Source organism: Haemorhous mexicanus, chromosome 20 (genome assembly GCF_027477595.1).
Source record: "Haemorhous mexicanus isolate bHaeMex1 chromosome 20, bHaeMex1.pri, whole genome shotgun sequence".
In the NCBI taxonomy this organism is placed as follows: Eukaryota; Metazoa; Chordata; class Aves; order Passeriformes; family Fringillidae; genus Haemorhous; species Haemorhous mexicanus.
Genome location: NC_082360.1, coordinates 6,211,561 through 6,220,613, shown reverse-complemented (window position 1 = coordinate 6,220,613; position 9,053 = coordinate 6,211,561).

Sequence of the window (9,053 nt, the reverse complement as noted above, 5' to 3'; positions counted from 1 at the left end):
CCAAACACAAAAACCACATAATGGGGAAAGGGGAATGGTTGGGTCTGGGTTCTTTTTTTACTTTTTCTATTTTTACATCATGTAATATCCTAATTCCAATCAGAATACTTTCAGTAGAGAAATAGTTTTCTAAAGTTCATTAAGATGAACAGGAAAAAGATGAGTGCCATCATGTGGCACCAAAGTGTGTAAAATATGTGTTTATTTTCTGTAAATGCATAGCATTATTAAATGCATACACATAGTAGAAAAATCTTATCGTTAAAAAAATCTGTATCTGCCAGAAGTCCTTTGGATGGACTTGCAAAGTCAATCAAATTTCAGAAGCATCATCCCCCAATTAATTCAGTGTAACTGTCTTTAAATAATGCTATGTTAAAAGATGAAGAGACATGACTGAGAATTTCTGATGCATCATTACATAATGAAAAATATTAATAGCTCGTGAAAATTGTGTAAATTAAGTACAAAATATGAAGTTATTGGAAGGAATAAAACCAACTCTGTGGGGACAATTCAAAAGGAGAAGGAGTAGACCATACTCAAAGAGAAACTACTGTATTGGACAGCTGTTCATCTCTGAAAAAAAACATAATAATAACAACAACTCAAGTGCATCATAGCCATGCCCAAAAATCATAAGGGGATGCTGCATGAGCCACGGTTCTGATGGGAGATGTCAATCAAGGCTGATGCTTCAAAATCACTTTACTAAACATGACTGCAGAAAATACTATACAGAGGAGAAAGTACCAAGCTCTTGCCAATTATTATGCCCCAAGACCCCTCAAACCTGAAGAAGGGTGTGCCTCCTGTTTAATGACCAGTAATAAGGAAGGTTACAGGGTCAAATTGTCTCTTTGCAGGACTAGGATGTGCCTCACTAGTAAAAATTTATTTCCATCACTGCTGCCCTCATGCTAATAACTAGTTTAAATATAGTTATTAACCTCATAAAATCTACCAAAGTTAGAATTGTTTTGTTTAATGACCAGCTACTTCTCAACAGCTGATGGCGCCCACTATGCCTTGCATCATATTTCTTATTTAAAAAATCAAGGGAAAAATATCACTTCAAAATTCAACATCTTGGCCTTGTTTATGTTCATCTTCAATCAACTCCTTCAGTCCCCCATGCAGGTGCACAGCAGCAGCAGACTCTGACACTGGCAATGGGTAATTTCCTTGTTTTCTCTCTACTCTCTCCTTGTCCTCTTCATCTCCAGTACCCGACCCAGAGTCATAGTCCTGCAAAGGTCCAAATTAGAGAAATGCATTAAGCTGAAAACAAACACAGTGCTGTCTGGCACTGGAGATGGATGCTTTGGAAACACATCCTTGGAGCTCTCACTTCAGTCCCCACAGGAATCCAAGGTGTTGCCTACAGGCTGAACTGGGAATGAACCTCCAGTTGCTTTTGTAGGCAACATGTGGCACTTTCAAACAACATTCCTCCATACAAACATAAGAAATAGGGAATTATAGTTTCTACTTCTCCTCCTTCTGCCTCTCAGAGAAATACTTTAAATAAGCCTCCCCAGCTTCCCTCTGCTTCAATTTGGGAAGCTGAGAAATGTTGGATGTAAAGTATTACAGAAATGCGATGTAGTCCCACTCTACCACCAGCTTCAGAACATGAAATCCCCATGTGAAAAGGCCCCTCCTACACTCCCCAAGGACTGGGACTGAAGCCCCCAGCCCAGGGAGGTGTGCGGGGGGAGGCGAGCTGACCAAAGCAAGATGGATGTTACAGGGCTGGCATGGGACCACAAAAACAATGGCTTTCACCCACTGAGATATGGACTATGTGTACCCTTTTTCCAAATGCCATTCTTTTGACCAGAAGATACAATAGATTCAGTTTCAAAATAATCCCCCTTCCCCCCATTGAAAAAGTGTATAATTGGAACCCAGATGGACTGCATCTCTGAGATCTCCCCAGACGTGACCTGGTGAACCTCATTGGCTGGACACCGAAAGACCTTCACCATTCCCATGTTTGGTAGCTCCTCCCTCTTTTCCTTACTTTTCCCTTTTCCCCCAATTCCTCCCCAACACATTTCTGCTGTGGTTATTTCAATAAAAGTGCATTTGTGTTGATTATCACTGCAAACCCCTTGTACCTTGGTTTTTTGCACTCTGAGATCAATCCACGAACCGTCACGAAACCCGTCTGCAAGGACGGCTCGTGACACCAACAGGGGCCTCATGTCCTACTGCACTCATCATCATGGTACTGCGTTCCTACTGACCTTCAGTTATTCCCTGTTCCATGCTTCCAGAAAGACATTCAGTAATGTCAAAGTCAACATTTCCAGCTAATGGACTTCCTCCTGCCTAAATACCACGGCCCCTGAGCTCCAGCCATATGAACTTTAAAACAGTGGCCATTTATTTCCATTTCCTAGGAGACCTTGGACATTATCCTCCTTTAGTTCTTCTATACTGTGAGTCTCTTTGTCAGTGACATAATTGTATTTGATAAGTTTCTATTGATTGTGATCTGTATTCTATTTATCTTATCCTGTATCTAGCAGATGACCAGTAATAGTCTTAATAAGATCATGGCCTTACAGGTGTGAACTGTTTTAACATCAGGATGCACAAACCCTTTGCATAAAAAACAAAGAAAGGGCGAACTGTTGCATATGGGTAAAGCCTTATAAAATAAGAGCCTTGTTACCCTTGCAAAATCATGGCTCAGGCCTGCTACTTCAGCTAAGTACAGCTAGCCTTGAGAACCATTCTTTTATCCATGAAAAAGGAATGTAAACATCTCTGGGGAAGAAAGTTTTTGGTGAACATATACTCTAGCAACGACTAACGAATGAACTGGGAAGCAGCAAGTTACTAACCAATTAGAATTAAACATGATGCTTTTAGAAAACTGTATAAATATGAGCTGTGAAAAATAAAGATGGTTATTGCTGAAAGAAAAAAGGTGTCTTGTCTGTCTCTACTGTGACATAGTGCTGGCTGTCTTTGACCAGAGATGTAAATGAAAGGGGAAATTTTAACAGATGTTAAAATATCCATTTTTTTTATATTTTTGTTTATTTTAACAGATGTTACAATATTCATTTATCCCCAGATTTCACTCCTTTTCTGTCTTAATTTGGTTCTTTGTTGTACTTTCTCATGTTCTTGGTTGTCAGTTATGTCTGTGCACTATGAAGATTAAGGAATGTGGCCCTCTGTCTTTTGGAAAAGTGATTTTTTGCAAGCAATCACTATTTTTATGAAGCCTTGATACCAGTCAACATCCTGTCAGTGGTTTGGCATGAGGCACTTTGGGGTGAAGCCACAGGTGGGGATGTTTGAAGCTTTGTTTTGCAGAAGAACTTTGTGAAAGGGGGAAAAAAACTTGTATCCCTCCCCAAGCTTGTTTGCTATCCTGCTGCTAGGTACAAATGCCTTCCACTGAAGAGACCTGCTATCAGTAAATACCTGGGAACCTTAGAATAAATTTTTGGGATACAATGATAGACCCATATATTGGTACATCTCTAGTTCTCCTTGATCCTTATAAATCCACAGTAATCACAGGCTGCCTTTCAAGTTTCACTTTCCTTATGTTGTCCCAAGTTTTAGGGAAATGTGGGGCTCTGTTGGCTTCAGGAGTTGTATGAACTGTGATGCAGAACAAGATTTAGATGTTGGTGATGTGGCTTGATCACGTCTAAATGATGCGCTGTTGACATAGTAAATGTTTGAAAGCAAGATATTTATGTAAGCACTAAAACTCTGCTGACTATTTGACTACCTGAATGAAGACCCTGAGAGTTCAAATCTCTGTGTCTCTCCTTACATTTTTCTCTGGCTGCTAAATGATTTTTATTGTATTTCATTTTATTCAATAATCTTATCACAGACTTGAAATTTATTTATCTCCTGTTTCCCCTTCTCAGACAGAAGCTAGTGAGGTCTCAATTTTTCAAACAGGCTTCACTTACAGTTGCAAAAAGCTCTGAAAACTGAGGCTGCTTTCCTTCCCCCACTTGCAGTTCCAGAGAGTAAATGGTTTGCAGTTGTACGAGGAACACAGCCAAAAGATTTTCAATTAAAAGTTCCTAGTTCCAGAGCTGGCAGAAGTATTTTGTTAGTGGAATAAGTGCAGAGCAAAGCAATGGTTTTCCATTTTCTTTGATCCAGTAATCTGAGGTTCAGTCCCAAGCAATACTCTTGCTCTGCTTGTGTTGTGGTTCAGCATTGCAACATCTGCTTCCAACCTGCATGGAACTGGAACCAATAACATAGAATTGAAAAAAGCACATTACTGATTACTGGGGGGATGTATCCTGCTGTATATAGCTCTTTTGAAATTATTAAAAATGAAGAAGCAGTGAGTTTTAATTTGACACTTTTTGGCAAAATATGGACTGACTTTGTTTTCTTTAGTGGGCTATAATTGTGTATCCATGTGTTTCTTTGCTGCTACTTGGAAAGAGTCATAATTTTACAGGAACAGAATCCATTTTCCCTTCATTGTAATTGTTTTGCTATAAGAAGTAATCACCCAGGACTGAACAACTTGCTCTACCAAAAATTTTGTTCTCAATCCCAGTAAATTGCTTTGAGAATTGAACAAAGCTCTGCTCAATCATGCAAGATATCCATTCCAAAGAACTCCAGGAAAGTAAACCTGCCTTATCCCATTGAAATAGTCTTTTTTACTTCTCAAAAACTGTAAGAGCATGATTCCAAATGCACAGGAATCTGCACTCAATGAAGAAAATTAGTTTAATAAAACAGTTTCATGTTCCTCACATAAATCCCCTAACCTGACGAGTGTTTAACTTTTAATTTACTACTAATAGAGCAATTCTGCTCTGATAGAACCTTCCCTCTCTGGGTATTTGTGTTTTGCAGTTATGAATGAAGTTGTTGAGCTCTTCTGGATGGGAAGGCAGAGTGGAGGGGACAGAGTGTAAAACAGGAGCTACTCACTTGTGCTTTTTATTGACAGTCTGTCAACAGATACTGTCTGCAACCCTGTGCTCCAGACAAAACCCCACAGGAACATGCTGTCCAGATAACGTCATTGCCTAACCCCTGCCTTTTTTATTTGTTTGTTTGTGGCCCTTTTTTGTTTAGTCGTTTTTGTTTTTGTTTTTTGCCTGTAAGTACCAAGTAGATATTTGTATGGATGGGAAAATCTCAATTGAAATCTTTCCTCTAATATGCAAGCACATTCCTTTTTAAGATTGGAATTTCAATCTTTCAACTTTTTTTCTTCTTCCCTTCCCACGTCACTTGTTGGCTTTATTTGTTCATTAAGTCAGAAATTGAGTGTATCGACTTCACACCATGTTCTTGTTCTGGTCACAGTGCAGCCACTGGCACATGTACTTGCCCATCTTCTTAGGGAAGGAAAAAGGTAATAAAAGTTTTTATGGAATAAGAAAAGTGATATTGGTGATATTATTGTTCACAGAAATGCAGCATTTCTCAAAGAGTTGTGTGAAGGTTTCTGGTATTTTATCATTTCTACTTGCAGCTACGCGAGCTTGGGAGTGACTGCTTGAAAGAAACCATCCACCTATTGAATAAATAACATTTTACAGGTTAGTAAAGAGTTCTTTTCCTATTTCTTTTAAAGATTATAAAATAGTGAATATGACAGAAACAAAAAGTTAGGGTTTTGAAACCATGGGGTTGTAACATGCAAATAATGATAGAGCCTTGGAAAAGAGCAATACACCTGGGCATTTTCAGAATCTATGTAAATACAGGTTGGTTATGCAGCTAAATAATGTTTATTTTAACACTACAAGTGTCTTCCAACTCTGGGAAAAGTGCTGCTTTGTCTTCAGTCTCCTGCTCCACGAGGCTTCTGTTGTGAAATAGGTTCTTCATTAGCAGAAGCTGTTTGTGGTTTGGTCTTTCTACAAACTCCCACTGAAAATGTTCACCACAGCATTTTAGTTTTGCATGACACAGATAAAGTCAAATGTGAGTTTTAGAATGTAATAGAATAGACAGGTGAAATTGCATTTAGTAAAATATCATGAAAGTTTTGTGCTTTTAAGTAAGTCTTGCAAATAAAAACAACTTTATGCCTGAGACACCCTATCAAATGCAATCTGACTTAATGTTCTAGAAATGTGTTTCCATACACTTGGAAATTGGGCTAATTTTTCTTTATACAGTCTGCACATACACTAGACTTGAATATTGCAAAAACAACAACAACAACAACAACAAATTTTGTAGGCCAGGACTCAGAGCTTATGTCACAGTCTGGGAATCCACTTGGCCATGAAGATTTTCAGTAGTCTGTATATACTAATAACATTAATATGTATAAATTGGAAGCTGTAAAGAGAAGTCCACCCATTTCATTTTGGATAATAGAAAAATAGACCATAAAAATCAACAGGTGAACAATATTGCAGTATTTTCAGTTAATACTTTTCCTTTTTTCTTGCAGTTAAAAATTAATTAACTGTCATCTGTTCAAAAAACTGATTGATGAATCATTGTGCATTTATTACTGTTGAATACTTTTCCTTCATAATCTATACACATTTTATGTTCACATACGATGTGTTGCTTCCAGTTCCTGGCCAAGGTGAGGGAAAAGTGATTTTTTGTCAGTATCCATGTTAATAATGTTGGGAATTTATGCAAGGAAATGGAATGGAACTCCAGGACCCAGTAATTCCCAAATTCTAACCCCAGACCTGCCAATGACTTGCTATATGGCTTTGAATTACTCGATTTGGGCATTTTGCTTTCAAATTGGTACATTGGAGAAGCACATACTGTACAAAAAGTGGAACAATCTCAGGAAAGCATTAGATTAAACAGCATTAAAATCCTTCACAGCCCCTTCAGTGAGATTTGGTAAAAGGAAAAATTTACCTTTTTAGAAATCTTTCATTTGAAATTATTTAATAATTTTATGGATGAAGTTACACTACTTAAACTTTACTTAATGATAAAATACAGAGATGATGAGAAAAGAGAATTACTCGCTAACCACAACCAAACCTTCTCTCATCAGCAGAGCTGTCTCAGGACAAACAGGTCAATACCATCCAACAGCTGAGTGTGATGCTGAGCTGCCCTCTAGCGAAGTCAGAAACCACTTCCACCTGGATTTCTGAAACTCAGGTCTCAGTCCTGAAAGGGTTAAAAGCATTGTGTCTAGGCATACTTGGGCAAGAGTAAAATACCTTTTAACCAATATAGAAGCTAGCAAAAATTAGCAATAAGAGATACAGGATGAAACTTGGTGAGAAGTAGGGAACAGAACTTGCAAAAATGAAGGACAGAGTTTGCTAGAACCAGCAAGAAAATTCCTGAAACAGCTAATGAGAGATTGCTCGTGTCTGGAGGAGAAAGGTGAAAAGGGCACAGGGATGAAGACATCCACCCTGCGTCAGAGGAACACAGAGGAAGATGAGGAGACTTCCTGAGCGACCACCAGGGTGCACTGCGCCTGGGCTTCTCGTGTGCTAATGACAAGGATGAGTTCTAAGAAATAGTTTGCATAACCACACCTTTTCTAAGGAAAACTATGAATATGCACACTGTTAGGAGGAGATATCCCCGTACACCCTGCACACTGAATAAAGAAAATACAGAAATGTCTCTTGGCCTGGTTTGAGGCAATTCAGTCACAGACAGATTTTAGCCAGATTTGTTTGTAACAGAAGAATCCTGAGCAAGCATCTTAATCAGTGCATATTAACAGTGTGCTTATGTTTTAATTTTACTCTTCCATCTTAGGGTCTTCAGTTTAGGTTGAGATTAAACACTGTACTCAATTTAACACCTCCAGAGCATACTCTGCTTTTTCTAAGACTTGTAAATTCAAGTTCTCATCTTACAATGAATCCCTAGTAAAAACACTTCAAAAACCTAATATATCTGAACATAGGGTATTTTATTTTTTAAAATAGCATGACAAGAATTCACCAATAGGCTCCTGTAGTTAAAATCTTTGATGTGGTTATACAATTAATTTTTCTCATGCTCAGAGTACATCTGGGATGCCACTTTCACTGAAGTCTGAATGACTTCAGTGCCGGTGCTTCACCTTGACTGGTGCTGTTACCTCCCAAAAAATTCCATTGTGGAAAGAGGTCAGACATGAGTTATAATTTATTTTCAAATCAGGGTTTTACTGTAGCAGGTCCCTAATCAACCTTTATGTCATGAATTCAAACAGAACAAGGCAGCCACTTCAGGAAGAGAGGAACAGGATTTGGCAGCAGACGAAGAAGCAGCAGCAGACCCTCTACCCCAGTCCCAGCTTGGGGATCCTGATGGATTTTCACCACTGATTTAAATTTCACCACTGATTTAAAAATCATGGGATACTCAGGATTCTTTGCTTTTACAAAAAGATACGACTGGGGTTTTCCTTAAGAATTAAACCAATGTTAGATGCAGTTGTTTCTGTGACACAGGAGTCAGGAAAGCATAAACAGGACGGGTTTTTTCACCTCTTAGTTTAGGGCACCTTGAAGCTACAGCTGGGAAGTTGCAACACCAACATCAACAGGGTCTCAGGGGACTGGGCTCCTCCAGGCAGCAAAATGCTGTTTCCAGCCCAGCCTCAAGTGAACCAGGCTGATCGAAAAGCTCCTGCTAAATGCATGGTGTTGTAGTGTTTTTATACTTTGTAATACTTTGAAGTAGTTTTGTTTTTTGTATCCCTGTAGTTTTCCCAAATAGTTAACCCCAAATTGTACCCCCTTCCCTTTACTTATATAGTTCCTCTCCCTTGATGAGATCATCCCCAAATACCCACCCTGGCTCTCTGTCAATCACCCAGCATCCCATCCCTTTCATGTAGAAGCTTTGGTTCAAGATGTTGAGTGATTGGCCAGAGGCCAGGAGTCAGCCCTCTGAGACTTGTTTTATACACTGTCCTAAGCATCTATCCCTTAGTGGCCATCCCTTTGGGTCATTTATTGGTTGGTAAAATGTTATCTACTTTTGGTTTCCTCCTCCCTTTACATGTAACCTTGGCACATCTCCTGGGGCTCTCAGCAGGAGGCCCCCTGAAGCACAGGAGCTCCTGAATAAAACCTTGGATGAAC